The 21,345-nt window shown below is 42.2% G+C and overlaps 1 protein-coding gene across 3 annotated transcripts in view; it reads right to left on the bottom strand.

Annotated features, from left to right (window-relative positions):
- KCNB2 (potassium voltage-gated channel subfamily B member 2) overlaps positions 1 to 19,917 on the bottom strand; it is a 306,908-nt gene extending 286,991 nt beyond the window's left edge. For 2 of the 3 annotated variants that reach the window (XM_061601270.1, XM_061601280.1), the window contains exons 1-3: positions 19,836 to 19,917; positions 17,120 to 17,164; positions 16,793 to 16,849 (exon numbers count right to left, since the gene is read on the bottom strand). The gene's annotated coding sequence lies outside the window, so the exon portion shown is untranslated. Of the gene's footprint in view, positions 1 to 16,792; positions 16,850 to 17,119; positions 17,165 to 19,041; positions 19,072 to 19,835 lie in introns of those variants that run through there. The other variant, XM_061601289.1, reaches the window with a different exon arrangement.
- Positions 19,918 to 21,345: the final 1,428 nt, after the last annotated feature.

Genomic DNA, 21,345 nt, shown 5'->3' with positions numbered 1-21,345 from the left:
ACATCATGCAGTGCTTTTGAAAGGACATCGTATGTATGGCGCCCCTTCAGACGCTTACAAGCCAAGGCCCTGACCTCACGTTTCAGGGTAGTTGGGTTGATCCAGTGGGCTGTTACCCCAGAGTAACTCTTCTTGCCTTGGTCCAACAATCTGCAGTGATTGCTATATATGCCACAGCACCCATTCGGTTTGCAAGAGTTTCTCTCATGTGGCATGCTCTCTTCTCAATTCTGTCTCTCAGAGTCTTGGCACGTATGATGGTGAGATCTTTGGGGAGTCCAATGTGAACCAGATTAATGAATGATGGTTTGTCCACAGTCTGAAGTGGTAATGTCTCCTCTACAATGAAATCAATGATTCTCCTGTTGAGATTGCTCTGGGTGACAGGCTCCCTGCCAGATCCCCACCTCTCAAGGGTTGTCTGCTGCTGCTTCAGCATTTTGGGAGGAGGGGTGTCATGCATTGGTTCAGGAAGGCCACGTCTCCTTGCCTTTATTGCTTCTTCAATTGCTCTCAGCTTCTCAGGGTGTGCCCTCTGAGGAAGAAGAACAAAGCATGAATCCAAGAAAAAATGGAAGAGGAACTTCACAATTTAAACATAAATAGACAAAGGACACTCTTTGAGGACCAGCATGACAAAGGCTTACCTCAAAATGTTTCTTCACATTGGATGAGGAGGAAACAGCTGATCTCAGATTTTTGATCCTTGAAAGGCAGTAATTGCATCGTACAACAACATTTTTCCCACTCTGGCTCACAAATGTACAAGCTTTCTCAAAGCCAAACCATGGTACTTGCTGTTCTGCAGATGTGGCTGTGGGCAACTGGCACTGCTTCATGCCCTCCTCCTCCTCATGCACAGGGCCTCCTTTCTGAACCTCACTTTCTAGTTTTGCCTCCTCAGGATCAACAAGCTGTGACTCAAGTGGCCGCACTAACTGACTGCTGCTCTCAGCAGCAAAACCTGCAACAGGCGTCTCTGTAATAAACAAGAGATAATGCTCCTATATGGGTGAACTTCAGCTGTGATGTGCCCCCATCTCTTTCCCATGCTGCAAGATCCCCCAGTCAGAGTGGAAGTAAGCAGGTCGATAGCACAATTAAAAGAGATCCTATTTGCATCATTTTTGCTCACTGAATAACCCTGCCTGGGCCAGTCTAACCTACTATCTCACAGGGTTGTTGTGAGAACAAAATGAGACTAGGGTTCAAATCCCCACATAGCCATGAAACTCACTGGGTGACCTTGGGCCAGTCACTGCCTCTCAGCCTCATGAAAACCCTATTCATAGGGTCACCATAAGTAGGAATCAACTTGAAGGCGGTACATATATTTTTTATTTTGAATATGATGATTATGATAATAAATATGCAGCATTTCAAATTAATTCTGTATGAGAAGCATTCCATGCCAAGCTTGGAAAACCAAGGATGAGGTATAAAATGTAGACAAAAATACTTTTGACAAAATGCCGTTTATCTTTTATATCTATATCTATAATTAGCAATACAGCTGAATGATGTATGTAAATTATTTTTTCTTTCCCTTTTCTTTTTTATTAATATTTTAGTACTACTGCTAAAGTTCTGATGAAAGAATAAAGCATTCATTAGCCAAATTCAAATGATTAGAACACATCACATAAATTCCACTGAAGTTGGAGTTTTTGCCATAGAAAATGAAAAAAACATATAACCTATGATAGCCCAATAGACAATCAGAACTAATATAAAACCCTATTGCTTCTCATTTGCAAATCTTACAAGATCTAAGGTAACTCTAGATCATGTGAGTTCAGGTGATGCATGTTATGTACATTTGTATAGATATTAGCAGAGATTGTCAACAGTCTATCTCTCTCTGGGACTGGGAATCTCTCTCTCACAGAACATGAGTTTGAGAGCTGGGGGACTGCGAGGAGGAGCTGCAAGGACCCTACTTCTCACCTCATCTCTGCCAAGAACAAAAAAATCAGCCTTAAGCCATTTATTATACGCCTAATGATTTTTAATTTTTATTATTATTATTATTATTACTGAGACAGTTTTTGTCCCACATACAATTCAGTCTTGTGATTAAACAGGACAAAAATACAAATAAAAAGAAAGATGGAGTTCAAATAAATATACAATAAAAAGCTAGCCGGGATTTTAAAAGGCAGGAGTGCTCTGTCTGGATAAATACAGCACAGTATGCATGGGAACAAGGGGGAGAGTTCAAAAAGGGGGGAAGGAAGAGAAGTAGGCCGAAGTTTCAGAAGTGCCTTGTGATTGATGGAGGGGGCGGCAATGAGGCAGTGGGGGGGGCAGAAGGGGCTGCGGGGGGCGGGGGGGAAATGCCACGGGGGGGCGGAAGGGGCCGTGGGGGGGCACACACACACACACACACACAAATCATCGTCACTCACCTCCACAGCTCTTCGCCATTCTGCTGCTGCCTTCTCCGTTGTCCTTGCCCTGGCTTTTTCCTCCGGCGTCCATTTTTTCCTCTCAGACGCTAGCAGGCCCTGCCTATTCACCTCTTCCCTCATGCCTCCTAACACAGATCACGAGGGAAGAGACAGTCTGCGCAGAGGTCCAATCAGTGTGAGGCACATGTCTTGTGTTAACCAATCACAGCCAGGAGCTGACTTCCCCTTGTTCCCGCCCCCAAGTAACGTCCAACCTAACGTGGAAACGTTAAAGTTGCAGCTGAAAAGTAGGGAAATTACTAGTCGTTCCGTTACTTGCCAAATGTAATGGAATTACCCACTCGTTATTTAAAACTGTAACGAATTACAAGTAACTCATTAAAAATAACGAGTTACTTCCAAGCTCTGGGCCAACCAGATGCCCATGGGAAGCCTGCAAGCAGGACATGAGTGCAAGAGCATTCTCCCCTCCTGCAGTTTCCAACAACTGGCATTTGGAAGCATACCAACTGTGGCAGCAGAGAATAGCCATCATGGTTCTGGCCACTGATAGCCTTATCCTCCACCAATCTGTCTAATCTTCTTTTAAAGCCGTCCAAGTTGGTGGCCATTGCTGCCTCTTGTAGAAGTGAATACCATAGTTCAACTTTGCACTGTGTGAAGAAGTACTTTCCTTTTCTCTGTCCTGGATCTTTCAACATTCAGCTTCATTGGATGCCCACAAGTTCTAGTGTTATGAGAGGGAGAAAAATGTTTCTCTGTCCACTTTCTCTATACCATGCATAATTTTATACACCTCTGCCATTTCACTTCTCACTTGCCTTTTCTTTAAACTAAAAAGGCCCAAGGTTGCAACCTTTCGTCATAGGAGAGCCGATCCATCCCCTTGATCATTTTGGTTACCCTTTTCTGAACCTTTTCCAGCTCTACAATATCCTGTTTTGAGGTGAGGCAACCAGAACTGTACGTAATATTCCAAATGCATCCATGCCATAGCTTTGTATAACGGTATTATGACATTGGCAGTTTTGTGTTCCATACCTTTCCTAATGATCCCTAGCATGGGATTTGCCTTTTTCACAGCTGCTGTACATTGGGTCAACATCTTCATTGAACTATCCACTACAACCCCAAAGTCTTGTTCCTGGTCGTTCACCATCAGTTTGGATCCCATGAGTGTATATGTGAAATTAAGAGGCTTTGCTCCAATATACATAATAATAATAATAAAATTTTATTTATCAGACGCCCATCTGTCTGACCGAACGGACACTCTGGGTGACGTACAATATAAAATACAATCTCAACATATACATAATCATCATAATATTAATATCATAACATCTCATCTAACAGACCATCCTACGCTAATACAGTATAAAATCTAGCCCACCCCAGAGATCCCATAGGCCTGCCTAAAGAGCCAGGTCTTCAAGGCTCGGCGAAAAGTCAACAGGGAGGGGGCATGCCGAAGGTCAAAGGGAAGCAAGTTCCAGAGGGTGGGGGCCACGATCGAAAAAGCCCTCTCCCTGGTCCGCACCAACCTAGCTGTCTTCGTCGGTGGGACCGAGAGAAGGTCCTGTGAGGCTGATCTTGTTTGGCGGCATATTTTGTGATACTGGAGGTGTTCCTTCAGATAAACTGGGCCGGAACCGTATAGGGTTTTAAAGGTTAAAACCAACACCTTGAATTGGGCCCGGTATACAACTGGCAGCCAGTGTAATTCAATCAACACTGGGGTGATATGATCGCGGCGGCGGGTCTGCTTTATTAAGCGCACCACCGCATTTTGTACCAGCTGGAGTTTCCGGACCGTCTTCAAGGGTAACCCCACGTAGAGCGCATTACAGTAGTCTAATCGAGAGGAGATCAGGGCATGTATCACTCGCGGGAGCAGATGTATGGGAAGATAGGGTCACAGTCTCTGTACCAGATGAAGGTGGTACCAGGCTGCCCGGCTCACTGCAGAAACCTGAGCCTCCATAGACAGCTGGGAGTCCAAGATGACCCCAAGACTGCGGACCTGGTCCTTCAGGGGCAAACTCACCCCATTAAGTATCAGGTCAAAATCACCCAACCTTCTCTTGTCCCCCACCAGTAACACCTCGGTCTTATCGGGGTTCAGCTTCAGCCTGTTCTCTCCCATCCATCCACTTACGGACTCCAGGCACTTGGACAAGGTATCCACAGCCAACTCTGGTGAGGATTTAAATGAGAGATAGAGCTGCGTGTCATCCGCATATTGATGGCACTGCAGCCCAAAACTCTGGTGCATAACTGCACTTGTTTACATTGAATTGCATTTGCCATTTTACCACCCATTCACTCAGTTTGGAGAGGTCTTTTTGGAGCTCTTCGCAATCCCTTTTTGTTTTAATGACCCTGAACAATTTAGTATCATCAGCAAACCTGGTCACCTCACTACTCACTCCTACCTGAACTTTTTATGAACAAGTAAAAAAGCAGATCCCAATACTGATCCTTGGGGGACTTCCTACATCCCTCTATTGGGAGAACTGTCAGTTTATTCCTACTCTCTGCTTTCTGTTTCCTAGTCAGTTCCTGATCCACAAGAGAACCTCTCCTCTTAGTCAATGACTGTTAAGCTTATTCAGGAGTCTTTGGTGAGGTACCTTGTTGAAAGCTTTTTGAAAGTCCAAGCACACTATGTCCACTGGATCACCTCTTGTTGACACTCTGAAAGAACTCTAATAGGTTAGTGAGACATGACTAACTCTGGGGTGGATGCCATCTGGATATGGTGATTTGTCAGCTTTTATTTTGTTTATTAAGCCTAGACCTTCACCACTGATCACCTCTATTTGCCTCAGTTTCTCAGACTCCCTTCCTGCAAAAGTTAGTTCAGGCACAGGGATCTGCCTGTTGCGTAGCGTGTTAATGCCGAAGCTAAATGCCCGGTGTCCAGCGTACCCTTATGAACACAGCCGAACAGAATAAAGACGGACCACAGCGAGTCATGTAGAAAGGATCTTTATTGTTTCTTTAGGCAAAGTACTCAATGATTCAACTCTCTTATTTCTATCAACACCCCCCACACCTTGCGTTTTCTTTTTCCAAGGCTTTATACACACGGTTCGCTCTGTGCCAGCTGCAGCTTCTCCTGTGAGCTGTCCTTGAGCTGCTGCACATGTTAACCCTTTCCTGTCTTTCTGGAAAAGCTAGCATACTACACTGTCCAGTAGCCTACACTGCCCTATATCCTCCGCTGTCAAGACTGATGCAAAGAATTCATTTAGATTCTCTGTAATCTCCTTATGCTGCTTCAGCACATCTTTGACTCCTTGTCTGTCTGAGAGTCCAACTGCCTCCCTAGATGGTCTCCTGCTTTTAATGTATTTAATTTTGTTGTTGTTGATGGTCTTAATTTTTTTAGCAATGTGCTCCTCAAATTCTTTTTTAGCATCCCTTATTGTCTGCTTATTGTCTGCTTACATTTCTTTTGCCAAAGTTCCTTTTTATTCTCCTCACTTGGACAAGACTTTCATTGTCTGAAGGAAGCCTTCTTGACTCTAATAGGATCTTTGACTCTGCTCATTCACCACACTGGCATCCTCTTGACCTTGGTGGTATTTTTCCTGATCTGCAGTATACACTCCAGTTGAGCTTCTTATATTGTGTTTTCAAACAACTCCCAAGTGTTTTGAAGTGACTTGTCCTTATTGACTTTGCCTTTCAACATTCTTTTTACCAGTCCCCTACTTTTGGGGGAGTGTCCTCTTTTGAAGTCATATGTGACCATGCTGGGTTTTCTTGGCAATTGGCCATTTATGCTTATATTTAATTTAATAGCACTATGGTCACTGCTCCCAATTGGTTCAACAACACATCTCACACCAGGTCGTTGGTGCTTTTTAAGATTAAGTCCAGGGTTGCCACTCCTCTGATCTGTTCCATGACCAACTGTTCTAGAGCACAGTTATTTAGGGTATTTAGAAATGTTACCTCTTTGTCATGACTGGAACACATATGAAGCCAGTCTATGTCAGGGTATTTGAAGTCACCCATTACTACATTTCCTAATTTGGATGCTGACTTGATTTCATTTTTCATCTCAAGATCTCCTTGAGTATTTTTGTCAGGGGGACAACAGAATGTCCCCAGTACGAGATTACTCTTGAGGCCAACATTATGCTCACACCGATTCTGTGGAAGAGTCTGCCTGTTCTGGAATTTCTAGCTTGCTGGACTCAATGTCTGTTTTCACATATAGACCAACACCATCTCCAACACGTCCTTCCACATTTTTGCAGTTAAAGCAATATACTTTTCTGCTAAGAAAGCAGCACAAGGCTTTTTAGTGCCTCTTCCTGTCTCTAAGCCTGAGATGTACTGGCTTGAAGAATTGCTAGACATTATCCAGCAAGAAAAACCAGATTCACAGAGAGAATATGATTTGTTACACAAATCTTATTAACACAAGAGCAGAACAATCAGATTGATTTTGCTGACTCCTATGTTGTCCCTAAATTGTCTGGGCAAACCATCATATCATCATGCGACAGGCCTCAGTATTAATGTTAACACTGTTAGACAAACAGAGCCAGTATATTCAAGTCTAGCGGTTAATCATTTTTATCATCAGCCTTCATGTCAGCATGCAGGAGCTCAATAGGAAATTAAAACAGAAACATTTTTTAAACCCAACAGATGATTTCTCAACTACTTTGAAGAGCAGCATCTTCACGAGTGGAGGATGCATTTGTAATGATGATGACAACATGAGTAGATGATGGTCACGATGATAGTAACAGTAGTAGTAATAATAACAGTTATAATAAAACATGTCAAGTGAGACTTGGAGGAATAAGTCTCTGCACTGACAAGAAAAATCACTTTTCCTTGCATTTACTTTGGTTTACTGATTCTTCTAAAAATCTAAACATAGGAACATAGGAGGTTGCCTTATTATACTTGGTCAATCCATTAGGCCATCTAGCTCCATATTTTCTACACTGACTGGCAGTGGCTCTCCAGGGTTTCAGATTGGGATCTCTCCCAGCCCTACCTGGAAATACCGAGGATTGAACCTGGGACCTTCTACATGCAAAACAGACACTCTACCACTGAGCTAAAGCCCTTCCCTAAAGAACGGCAAGCCTCTCTTTGCTTGTCTTCTGTCAACCAGTATTCACACGTTTTCCCATGTTGTCCATTGTTCATACCATGTATGTCCACAGGGGGGAGGCAAGGGGAGAATGTTGCCAGCCACCCCCCACCCCACCCCTCCCTGATGAACCATAATCTCCAGATTCTCAACTTACTTTTATAAAAAAAGGGGGTGGGGAAGTAAGCTTCGAGCATTTGTAGAACCTGAGTCATGAGGTAGAATGTACAGGCACGTCTTTTTTTGTTCCCTCTTTCAGTGTTTTAGTTTGCTGTCCCTAACCTGGTGCCCTTCAGATTGTTTGGACTTTAGCTCCCATCTAGAAGGCACCAGGTTGGGGATGCTGCCATAGAAGTTATGTCATTCAAGCTGTGATACAAAAACTGAGACCAAACTGTTTGATCTGGCAGAGAGAAGACTGATGACAAGTTTGACTGATGCAATCTGAACCAGGCAATATTTTTTTAAAAAAAAAAATATCTAAAGATACTGAATTTGATTAAACACAGAGTTTATTAAATCTAGTTAATCTTACTCATATTTACTCAGAAGCAAGTCCCACTAAGTTCCATGGCAGGCTGAAATCCTAACCTCACTTACCTAGGAGTAAGCTCCATTGAATTCAGTAAGGATTACTTATGAGTAGGCATGGTTAGGATTGTGCTGTTACTCTCTAAAAGGATTTAGAATTGCAGTCCAAACAAAATTAGTACATAATATTATAACTCTTGAACTGTTGTCACCAGAACACCAAAGGTGACCCAGTGTTTAACAATATTTCCAAAAGATGTTCAGACTTCAGCTTTGGTGAGGCTTATTCTAAAACATCATCACCTATTATTTATAAAGTGTTAAAGTATGCTAAGCACAGTACAAAAAATTAAAACAAGAGATCTCTACAACCCTCACAGGGAGGTGCATCCAACTCTGCAAGTTTTCAAAGACAATAGCTGCAGCCCTCCACACAGCAAGGCAGTTTGAAACCCCACTAACTCAGGGGGATCCCAGAACGCTAACTCTGAGCTTTTTAAAAAAAAGATTACTTCACACAATATATCAGACCTGGTATCACCATAAGACATCCTTGGGTCCCTGCCACATCTTCTTCAAATGCTTTCACTTCCTCCTCCCCTTTACATTTTCCCTAGTGGTTGGTGCTCTAAATATGTGTTGGTGCTGCCATTTAAAATTCCCACAATGACTCCAACATAGTATCACTCTGGGGAATTGTGTGAAATTAAAATGGTATCTCCATCTGCTGCTAGCACCACAAAGTCCCACCAAGGAGGCATTTTATTTATTTATTTATAAAAATAAATATAAAAAAGTGGGTAAGAGAAAGATCAACTTTGAAATGTGTTGTAGAAGAGCTTTGCGCATACCATGGACTGCGAATATGACAAATAATTGGGTGTTAGAACAAATTAAACCAGAACTATTGCTAGAAGATAAAATGATGAAACTGAGGTTATCATATTTCAGACACATAATGAGAAGACCTGATTCACTAGAAAAGACCATAATGCTGGGAAAAACAGAGGGGAGTAGAAAAAGAGGAAGACCAAACAAGAGATGGATTGATTCCATAAAGGAAGCCACAGACCTGAACTTACAAGATCTGAACAGGGTGGTTCATGACAGATGCTACTGGAGGTCACTGATTCATAGGGTCGCCCTAAGTCGTAATCAACTTGAAGGCACATAACAACAACAAATTTATTTATTATTTGATATATACCCCACCCTTTCTCCCAGCAGGCGCCAAGGGCAGCAAACAAAAGCACCCAAAACACTTTAAAACATAATAAAAACATAGCCTAAAATACACTAAAACAAAACGTCTATAAAAACATTTTTAAAAGCTTTAAAAAACATATTTTAAAAAAGGTTTAAAACATATTTTTTTTAAAATAAGGTTTAAAAACATATTAAAAAGCAATTCCAACTCAGACACAGACTGGGATAAGGTCTCTACTTAAAAGGCTTGTTAAAAGAGGAAGGTCTTCAGTAGGTGCTGAAAAGATAACAGAGATGGTGCCTGTCTAATATTTAAGGGGAGGGAATTTCAAAGGGTAGGTGCAACCACACTAAAGGGTCAGTTTCCTATGCTGTGCGGAACGGATACCTGATAAGATGGTATCTGCAGGAGGCCCTCACCTACCCAGTGCAGTGATCGACTGGATATATAAGGGTTAAGGTGGTCTTTCAGTTATCCTGGTCCCAAGCTGTATATGGCTTTGTACACCAAAACTAGAACCTTGAACTTGGCCTGGTAGCTAAGCTAATGGGCAGCCAGTGCAATTCTTTCAGCAGCAGGGTGACATGTTGCCGATACCCTGCCCCAGTGAGCAGTCTCACAGCCACATTTTGCACCATCTGCAGCTTCCAGACCAACCTCAAGAGCAGCCCCCCATAAAGCGCATTACAGTAAACTAGCCTGGAGGTTACCAGTGCATGGACAACAGTGGTCAGGCTATCCTGGTCCAGAAATGGCCACAGTTGTCTTACTAGCCGAAGCTGGTAAAAGGCACTCCTAGCCATGAGGTCACCTGGACCTCTAGCAACAAAGATGGAGCACCCCCAGACTACAGACCTGCTCTTTTAGAGGAAGTACGACACCATCCAAATCAGGCAACTGAACAATTATCTGAACTCGGGAACCACCAACTCACAGCGTCTCTGTCTTGCTAGGATTCAGACTTGGTTTATTGGCCCTCATCTAGCCCACCACCACCAAGCACCGGTCAAGGGCTTGCATGGCCTCTCCCAATTCAGATGTGACAGAGAAATAGAGCTGGGTATCGTCAGCATACTGCTGACACCTTGCCCCAAATCTTCTGGTGACTGCTCTCAATGGCTTCATATAGATGTTAAACAGCATGGGAGACAAGATGGTACCCTGCGGCACCCCACAGCATAACTGCCAGGGGGCAAAAGACAATCACCCAATGCTATTCTATGAAAACGACTCTGGAGATAGGATTGGAACCACTGTAAAACAGTGCCTCCAATACCCATCTTACCAAGTTGGCGCAGAAGGATACCATCGTCAATGGTATCAAAAGCTGCCAAGAGATCAAGTAAGAATAACAGAGTTGCTCTCCCCCCATCCTTCTCCCGATAACAGTCATCCATCAGGGTGACCAAGACCAATTCTACACAAATATAAATATAAATAATAACCTATAACCAGGCCTGAACCAGGCAGACATAGAGAGTACACCCCTTTGATTTCCCCCAAATATGTAAATAGTTGCTTCTCATTCCTGTGGAGGAGGTAAACTGCCAGCGCAGGTTGGTCTATTAGGGCAAATGGGGCAGTGCTCCACCTATCGCAGTCTGCCCTCAGCCAACCCCCACTTGCCTGCCTTTCTACTTACAAACAGGCCAGGAGATGGCCCTGGATGTCAACTGCCTCCTCCTTAGTCTCAGTGTTGCCCCTGTAGAGTGCAGGAGGGAGGAGGATGGGAACAAAACTAGAATGAATTGGCTCTACCTGTAATTGGCTCTGGCTCCACCTTCTGTTGGCCTCTCTGCTTACCGCCCCCATCCAAATGGGCAAAAGCCACCACTGTAACCTGCAGCCTTCCAGGAAAACATCCCACCAAGGCCCATGTATGACCACCTACAGTGGGTGGACCAACCTTCAGGGACAGAGATACTGAAGGCTGTCACACTCTCCAAGGGTTCCTGTAGCATATAAGCCTCCCCCTTTGCACATATCACTACTCATAACAAGAGCCATTTTGCGAACAGCACATGGCATTTGTGTAGAACTTTAGAAGGCTTAAAGTGGATTGTGTACATTACCTTAGTACTTAAAACGGCTCTGTAAGGTAGGCTAGTATTATGTTGCTAGACAGACCTGCCATCAGAAAAATTAATATTCCAGAGATAAGTCCCTGCGACCTCCAGCTCTCATTAAGCCTAGCCTCTGCTTCAAAAGAAATAAAATCAATAACCAGTCTAATTTGTTGGAATGGACATGCATAAAATGAATGGGTTTTTATATCCAATTTCTTCTGAACTTTTAGAAAGCGTCTGCGGCTGCATCTTCTCTTTTGCATACATATTAGCTGTTCCTCATTACAATTCAGATTTTGATTTGTTCTCATCAGCGTAAGAAATAATGATGAGAAATAGCATATTCCAATTCTAGGAAAAAATGAATTATTATGCCTCTGAAAAATTATACCCAGCCATGGAATGTATTGTTTTGTGAAGCATGGCACAACATGGACAGCAACTATTCATTATATCTGAGTGTCAACATAAATAGGTAATAATATTCTTGGAACAAAACAAAATACAATGGGGAATATCAGGCTGATAAGTGATCGGGGCAATATCTAGTAAATTCAAGGCACAGTCAACAATCCATTTCTAGTGGAGTCATTTAGAGAGCATATTGCACAGTGGCAGTAATGAAGCCTCATCATGTGCCATAGAACTGAAAAGACAAATTTGTTTCAGAGAGAACTATAAGTGGCAGCAGAACAAGGCTGATTTTTCTTGAAATGATATCAATGGGTGGATAATATATTGAAATATTCATTGGGTTGTATCCATTGGTGGCTTTAGGATAGTGGAAGTGCTTCAGTTTATGCAAGGCAAAGCACTCTGTTTTCATCAATCCCTGTTACCAATCACCGCCATCTATGCCATATTCCATGCTGTTCCAGAGAGTCCCCAAACCCTCAGGATAAGCATTTTGAGAGAGTGCAGGGGGCTGCATTTTTTGGGGGGGGGAGAATTTGTTCAGTTCACTTTTCCCACTGGACTAATCCAATCTGACACAACTCCCAGTTGGATTATGGCTGCACATCTCCAGATTTTGTGATGCAACTTGGGTGTGCAAAAACGTGTGAACAAAAACAGTATTTTCTAAAGGGTCATACAAGAAGTGTATTTTAAGGATGAAAGCACTGGAAGCATTGAAAACAGCATATTCTACCTTTAAGAGTGTGCACTTCATGTAAAAAGTGCATACAAAACATATACAATTTACATGTAGACTATTTGTGCATTCTTTAAAAAATCCCTGCAAAACCCAAGAATTAGAATCACAGAATAGTAGAGTTCGAAGGGGCCTATAAGGCTATCAAGCCCAACCCCCTGCTCAATGCAGGAATTGAATGGGCCTCTGATTAAGCACCAGTAAAAATGAAACGGGATGGAATTAGGTTGCTCAGTCCATCCCTAGCTTGGTAAGAGGGATCAATGAAAACCAGGTGCCCTACCTTGTGGAAGTGCTTCCATTACCATTGGTTTCCCATAGGCAGCTGGTTGGCCACTATGAGAACAGGGTGCTGGACTAGATGGTTCATTGGCCTGATCCAGCAGGCTCTTCTTATGTTCTGATAGGATACAACCCACAATCTGGCTATTCAGGATGTTCTGTCACTGTTTATCACTTTTTAAACTATTCGGTCAGGGTTGTATTCAACATAGTGCTAAGTCACTGGTTCTGTCAGCACACAGATTTCTCCTTACACAACAGAACGTTCTCCTCCTCTTGAGTGCCCCCTAAATCTGTTCCCACAACCCTCCAGAGCAGAGTTTGGTCCCAGGCTATGGTCTGAAGGCACATAAGGCCAGCTCCCTACTGAAGCTAAGCAGGGTCAGGTCTGGCCAGTGCCTGGATGGGAGACCGCCTGGGAACCATATGTAAGCCGCCTTGGGTTTGTTGAAAAAGAAAGGCAGGGTATAAATGTAATAAATAAATAAATAAAGTTGGGGATAGTGTGGGGTGCATACAGGGTAAGGAGAGAGGGGAGAGTCCCATAGCACTTGTGCTAATCTTTGCACTAATGCAATTATTTAGTTGTATACCATCCTCAGTATTTACTGTTCACCATATACTGTAAGTATTAAACTATTCACTGTAGCTCAGTAGGAGAGCATGTGCTTTGCATGCAGAATGTCCCAAGTTCAATCTCCGGCATCTCCAGGTAGGCCTGGGAAGGACTCTAGTTTGAAACCCTGGAGATCTGTTGCCAGTCAGTGTAGACTGAGCTAGATGGACCAATGGTCTCACTCAATATAGGCCAGCTTCCCATGTACATTTCTGTACCTTCAATATAGCAAAAAGAGGTTTTGAAGCAGGATGATTAGATTAGATAGATAGATGGATAGATGGATAGATGGATAGATGGATATGGAGTACACATGACCTTCTCCATCCATTGAATGAATGTCTGGAGGGCCCATGGGGCTGCACAGGCTAGCGCCTCCATCCCATTGCTGCACACAGTTGTCACACTTGCTCAATGAACATCGATTTGATGTTCATCTGAAAGAGGTCTCCCCAGGGACAGATATATGTGTGGTGAGCTCCTCCATAGGAGAGGCCATGGCCAATCAGAGTCCCTGATTACGTGCTCCGATATGTTCAATAGAACGGATTTTAGGAGATTCTTACTCCTTAATGTGGAGGAAGGGCTGACTGGCAGCTGTGGTGACACTGACAGGAAACAAACTCCAGTATGTGGCCAGCTGAACTTAGACCCTAAATCTAAGCTTGTCTTCTATGGGAGTGAAACTTTTTGACTTTAGGGAGTTTGCATTCTGAAATTTCCCAAGTTGAACTTCACCCATCACCAGTAGTGAGTTACATGAGTTTGCAAGAGGCTTTGAAAAAGTGGCCGTATGAACTTAGACACAGAGAGAGACTGAGAGCGGAGAACTGCTAGCTGGAGTTAGCTGCAAACTGCAGAGACTGGAGTGGGGTGGGGCCTCTCTTCTGCCTGTTAGTATAAGTCTGCTGGCTTCCAATAGGCTCTGTTTGTATACATATTTGTAAATAAAGCAAATATCACCTAGACACCTTTAAGTCTCCCGGTCCACTCTCTCATTCAAAGGACACTAAACCCTATCCTGCTGCTGCTGGCCCTTCTCAGTGCAAGGAGCACGTCACGTTATTGTAAAGAATGCACATATGGGGCTGAGGTCATCCCACTGGGTGCAGAGAAGTGCCAGCTGGCCTCCTTTACTCCCCGGGGCCTTTCTTGCGTGACTGGCAAATAATACTGTTGCTGTCAATCCTGCCTGAGAACCCCTTCAGTGCAAAGGAAGTTTTAATTTTGGGTTGAGGTTCTTGCAACAGGAGAAACTCCATATAAGATATTCTGCTTATATTCATCTATTGTCTGAAATTGCTTGACATCTTACGAATCTTACTCCCCAGCTTAGACAAGATGAGAACTACACACAGATATAGCAGGCAGTCTGAACCTGCCCCCATCACCAGCACCAACACTACTGGGCCTTTGCTGGCTCTCAACTCTTCCAGGCCCATGTTTCCATGCAATATAGCTTCAGGCTAATTTAGCAAGCAGCACACGTTGAGGGCATTTTATAGAAGCAGGCTAGATTATGTTAATGGTTTGCAAATCTTTCATTGCAACATAATGAAATGCACAGAAAGTTTGATTAGTCTCACTGAGCTTTCTTAATTGGTCATTTTCACATAGCCAATATATTAGATTCAAACATCCCCATAATAAAAATTCAGACAGCCAGCAGAGCAATCTTAAATTTTGCATATGACACAAGATTTCAACTAATGGTGGGTAAAACTTGCCAAGTCAGAACAGGCTTGGTCTCTTGTTTCTTTACTATGAGCCCTCTGGAAACGTTTCGGCTTTTTCCTAAAATTTTCTCAATGCTCAGGAAAAAAATGCTCATAACTTCCCTGCTACCAGTCCAGGATAGTTAAGTCTTCTCACCTCCTCTCTCCCTTTCCTCAGATTTACCAAATTATGAGAAGGAAGGTGGAGGAAACAGTAGCCAAGAAGGCTGATTAAATTGGAGGGTTCTTGGCTTTCAGCAGAATTCTTGAGGATATTTACAAAATTGATTGCTGATGAAAACTCGTAAAACTGTAGGTCTCACCCACTACTGTTCAAGGAAAAAAAACCCTGGAGTTTCCAGTGTTCCTATCTACAATGGAGGCTGCTAGCTAGCCTTCTCCACTGTGGTGCCCTAGATGTTTTAGACTACAACACCCATCAGACCCAGCCAGTGTGGTCAGGGATTATGAGAGTTGTAGGTTTGGGAAGGCAAGAAGTAAAACTGTCAGGAGCATTTGACTGGAAAGCATTAGAGACCCTGCTCAGATGATTGTGAGCTGGATTCAGGTGAGCACAGCCCTGCTTGCAGCCTCCTGAGAACATGTCAGGAAGGACTTGTATTCCCCTACATCTTGCAAACTGCTGCTACCTCCTTCTTCCCCTGCCACACAATAGAGAAACTCCCCCTGGGGACAAGCACTTCATAGGGTCTTATCCCTGGTGGAAATGTCCAATATAGCATCAATTTTCCCACTGGGGGATTCTAAGATTGGTAAACCCACGCCCCAGCATGAAAAGACACTCTGAGTGCACCTTCCCTGGTGCATGGCTCCAAGTTAAATTGACTCTTAAGAAAGGGAAAGGAGACAGTGTTGATGGTGAAAGATACTTTGTGATCAGTGTTTGAGCTCTTTGTGAGCCTTTCAATCAAATGTTCATCCAAAGCTGAGCTAAATACCCATTAGGCCTAGGGATGGGCAAATTTGTCACTCTTGGTTTCTCTCAATATCTTATTTTTTAAAAATCCTCATGAAAATTCATCAGGATTTTAGTGTGAATTTCTCCTAATATACAGATTTTATTTGCATTTTTCCCAATGCAATGCACTTTTGAATGTTATTTTCACTAACATATGTGTTTCCCCCTAATATACACTTTTTAAATGCGTTATTTGGTTGGAGGACTGCATCACAAAATTCAGAAAAGCGTGAATTTTGAAGGACAGCTGCATTTCAGTTTGTGTATTATTTGAGGAAGTGTAAATTATTTAGGTTTGCATTAAACAGAAGCAAACAGAATTTCTTCCCCATCCCTGTTTGGGACTAATGCATCCCTTCTCAGAAGTTTTCATTGCAAAGATTCAAGAACCTAGGAAGAACTCTTGGCTTCATTCAGCTCTCTCAGCTGCCAATTTTCCACCATGGAAATTGATAAGTGTGGTACCAAGTGTTCAGGAAAATGGGTGCTTGAAAAGGTTGGTACAAGCACCTATGAACCCATTGGTCTTAGCTTGTAATGATGCAAGATTGAGGGAGTCTGTTTTGTAATCCTCTCATTCCTGAGATTTGATGCCATCACTAAATTCCACTTGACATGTATAATTGCTTACTCACTTATACTGTACTATGATATCCTATCCTATCATGGTAGTTCACCAGAGAAGCATCTTGCACAATGATTCTTACCCTCAGTGTTGTGGGAGCCTCTTCATGTGGTGCAGTCTCAGTATGCCCTTGTAATATCTAGGTAGAGAAACCATATTGTTATCCTTGGGGAAAAGATACACCCTAGTAGAAGGCATCATGGGCTATGTTCCATTCCAATGGATGAAGAATCCTCTTTTGAAGTTTTACACTAAGTCAAAAGAACACACATAAAAGGACTCTGATGAAATGGTGCCTGAATTTTACAGCCCCATTCAGAGACTGCAAAACTGAGCACCATATCAATGATTTTGGGGTGGGTGGGTCTGCACATGCTAAAATTTGCCACCTTGAGAGGGAGGAGCTTACCTTTAGAAATCAGGGTGTTGAGTCTTTCCTCTCTTTTTTGTCCAACTGCCAATGAGAACAGAGATAATTTTACTGATTAATTGATGGCACTTCTAGATTGCCCTTCAGTTACAAAGATACCAGGGTGTTATATTAAGACAAAAATAAATGAATAAATTTAGAGAGAAAAAGAAAACACACCAAAATATAATGCCATTAAAAATAACAAATCTTCCCCATTTCCTTTCCCCCAGATCTCCTGAAGGGCCAGATGAACTATTGTTTGAGGGAAAGCATCAGGAGGAAAAATGCAATATCCCTTGAGACAAATCATGAACTCAGCTTCTACTAGCACACACACTTCTTAATTAGTTCTTTCAAATGACACTGTGTCCAGGCCTTGAGTTTACTCTTGGGAAAAGACTGTGGCAGCAAGTCCCTTTAATAAAGAGCTCTGTGACTTTTGCTGCACAATGGCAATGGCAAAAAAGAAAAAGACCCACCACCCTGTTTTCTAAAGGTGAGCCATGACCTTCTGAATGAAAGTGAAATTCTGAATTTCGCCACTCCCCTTTCTTGCTCAGTAAGAGAATTCACTTCCCCACCCCACCTGCACAAAGGCTACTGAAATAATAATTTTGGTGGTTCTCAACCCATAGAACACAATTTTTGAGGGCCAATCCCTTAATAATAGGATAATCCCTTTAGTTGTTGTTATGTGCCTTCAAGTCGATCACAGTTTATGGAGACCCTATGAATCAGCGACCTCCAGTAGCATCTCTCATGAACCACCCTGTTCAGATCTTGTAAGTTCAGGCCTGTGGCTTCCTTTATGGAATCAATCCATCTCTTGTTTGGCCTTCCTCTTTTTCTGCTCCCTTCTGTTTTTCCCAGTATTATTGTCTTTTCTAGTGAATAATGTCTTCTCACTAGGATAATCCCTAGGCAGATACAAATGTAACAGAGACTGCATCTGCACTAAACCTTTAAAGCCATATTACACTACTTTAATAAGTCATGTCTTCCCCCCAAGAATCCTTGGAACTGTAGTCTGCTTAGGGTGCTACGAGTTGTTAGAAGACCCTTCTCCCCCTCACAGAGCTACAATTCTCAGAGTTCCCTGAGAAGAAGGATTGATTGTCAAACCACCCTAGAAACTGTAGTTCTATGAGGGGAGTTGGAATCTCCTACCATCTCTCAGCACCTTAAGCAACTACAGCTCCCAGGGTTCCTTGGGTGAAGCCATGACTGTTTCAGGTGGTACAATGCTGCTTTAAATGCATAGTGCAGATGGGGCCTATGAGATAGATGTGGTGCTTCCACATTCTAGAAAGCTGTTTCCTAAACTTTGTGCTGGCTGGGACATAGTATTATTTTATTTATTTATTCACTGTATTTATAGGCTTTCAGGATTACCTCTCTCAAGACAACTCCCAACATGTTAACAACAACAGTATATATCACAAAATAATAATAATGAAAACTCTTCTGAAACTCAAGAACACAACTGAAAATCACAGCAGCAGATTAAAATAATAGCAGTATTAAAGCAGACAGCAAAAACAGCACATTAAATGTATTATAGTGCACTGTGAGAAGAACTGAAAAGTGCCTTGAAAAATTAAGCCATGACAATGGATGCATCAACTTTATGCCCATATAGCAGGGACGACTACTTCCTGTTTTGCTCTCCCTCCCAATTCCAGTCTTTGCAGTAGTCATCCATTTAAATATGTTTATATTCCATCTTATAAATGGGATATATCTGAAAATGCACAACACACAGGAGCTTGACTTCTGAGAGACAAGCCCAAGAACTGTATTGAAAATAATGCTGGTCATAGATTTGTTGCGGGTTATTTTGCTAGAAGATGTTGAAACTACATTATCAGAAGTTTCTGATACTGGATACCAGAAATACAAAGGGTTAAATGGACACTCACATTTTGGAAGAACACTTCATTCGTCATAGCATCTACATCTGGTTTCACATTCTCAGTGGTATGCTAAAGTACAAAGTGTACCCTGGGACAGTTCATGTTCTAAACAAAGCTAACATTTAAACTCTAAGTGGAGAAGTGGGTCAATTAAGAACCTGAAATTCCTTGGCTGTTACCTTAACAAGGCTCTGCCCTGAATTAATCACTTAGATATTCCAACAGCAGCTACATAAAAGACGATGAATGAAATTGCAGACTTTAAATGCCATTACTCGTGTCTTTCAAAAAAAATCTTGGAAAGACATCTGATCCCTGCAAATTGTACAGCAAATGTATAACTCCCGGGAAACTTTTATTGAGAAAAATGCCTTTTGTATTTTGTACATTTTTCTCTATTTTGGCTACGGCTCTTAATAATAAATGGCTGCCTCTAATTGTTGCACACGTTGGCTCGGTTTTCCTATAAGACTCTTACTTACACCTGCTCTTTCTTGTCATGCTTGTCATCACTGGAAATAGCTTTCCTATTATAACATGCACGTGCTTCAATATAGATGGAAGCATTTGGAAAGTGCAACAAGAGGCTGCGAAATCTAAACGGAAATCGTACGAATAGTTTCATCTCCACCAAAGCCTGTGATGGATGCAATATCTTATATCAATGAGACTGTAAGAAACGGCTAACAAGACTTCCACGCATCAGGGGTTGTGTTCCAGCCAGGCTTATTATATGATTGTGGCTTTACTAAAAAAAAGTGACCAAGCTGCTTTTTTAAGTTTAAGAAAGACAGACTTACCTTTATGAAGACGCTGCATCAGCTCCTGCTTTACCACTTGGGAAATAAAGAAATAAAGAAATAAACCTCTTCTGGTGGGGGAAGATGGTAGCAATCCATAAAACATTTAAACACAGTCTGAATCTTATAAGCTGCTGAGCTAACAGAACGTGTTGCTGTGCACTGGGACTGGAACTTGACCCAGTGTTAATGCAAGCTGTCTATGTGAAGCTAAATTAAACCAGTCCAAAGCATCAGGCTATTCAGTTGCAATCTTAAGCACAATGAAGGATCTAGCCTACTCTATTACATCATGTGTGTATAATGTACCCACCCGCCAACCCCAGTCGTGTCTGGAAATAAGAGTTTCCTTTTTTGAGAAGGGTGAGGAACACCCATTAGATCAGGGGTAGCCAACATGATACCCTTCAGATTTGTTGGATTACAACTCTCATCATCCTTGAGCACTGGCCATGCTGGCTCAGGCTGATGGGAGCTGTCATCTGGAGGGCATCACATTGACTGCCCCTGCATTAGATGTTTAGAAATCATCTGAGAGGTCCAGATGGTTTCTGTGATATTGTGGAACTTAACCAATTCAGAAAATAGCCTTAGCAAAGATTAGGCAGGAAAATGAACTAGAAATGAGGAAATCCCTGATATTTCCATGCTGGAAATGTCATCGTTTGAGGGGGGAAATTCTCTCTTTTAAGTGCTGGTTTCTCTTCTGGGGCTGAAATCAGAACTGTGAATAAAAAAAAAAGAATCCTGCTGTAATTTCTGATGCGAAAACTCCCAGTGAATCCACCCATATCCAATAGGGTCCATAACACCGGCTAGCTGAGAAGTCTTAAGAAGTTTTATTAGGACAGGGACCCTTTAAATTTCCTGGTTTGCCCATGGGAGGACTTCCAGCTGGATGGGATACATTCTAAGTGTGAAAGTAAATAAGATGGGGATTTACTGATTTTTGGAGAAACACTGTGAGGGGATAATGGGTACGTTAAAACAATCTGAAGAGCTATAAATGTTGAACTAAATAGTCTTTTACTGTAAAGAGTTTGGCTTTAGGAGTTTGCATATTAGGAACTGAAATTGCCCACAAGTAGGGATAAAAAGAACTGTCAAATTTCAGTCCTCTCAGTTTTTCATCTCTCCATTTTGAAATCCAGTTCTCCACATTTCTGTAACAATTTGCAATTAAAAAAAAAATCCTCATGAATATTCACCAGAATTTTAGTGTGGTTTTCTGCTAATAAACACATTTTTGTATAAAATTTTCCACTAATGTTCACATTTTTGCAAGTAATTTCTCCCCATATGATGCATTTTTATGTTATTTTTACTAATATTTTCATTTTTCTGTATACTTCCCCTCATATACGCATTTTTGTAAATGTCGGTTGGCTGGAGAATGACATAACTAAATTCAGATAAGTGCGTATTTTGAAGTATGACTGTTCCATACCTTCCCCTGATATGGAACATTTAGTGTTACATCCCTCCGTGGTTGATTAATGATGATGATGCA

The sequence above is a fragment of the Rhineura floridana genome, chromosome 1, assembly GCF_030035675.1.
Source record: "Rhineura floridana isolate rRhiFlo1 chromosome 1, rRhiFlo1.hap2, whole genome shotgun sequence".
NCBI lineage: Eukaryota > Metazoa > Chordata > Lepidosauria > Squamata > Rhineuridae > Rhineura > Rhineura floridana.
The sequence above is the reverse complement of the archived record's forward strand: the minus strand, read 5'-3'. Positions and strand labels throughout refer to the sequence as shown.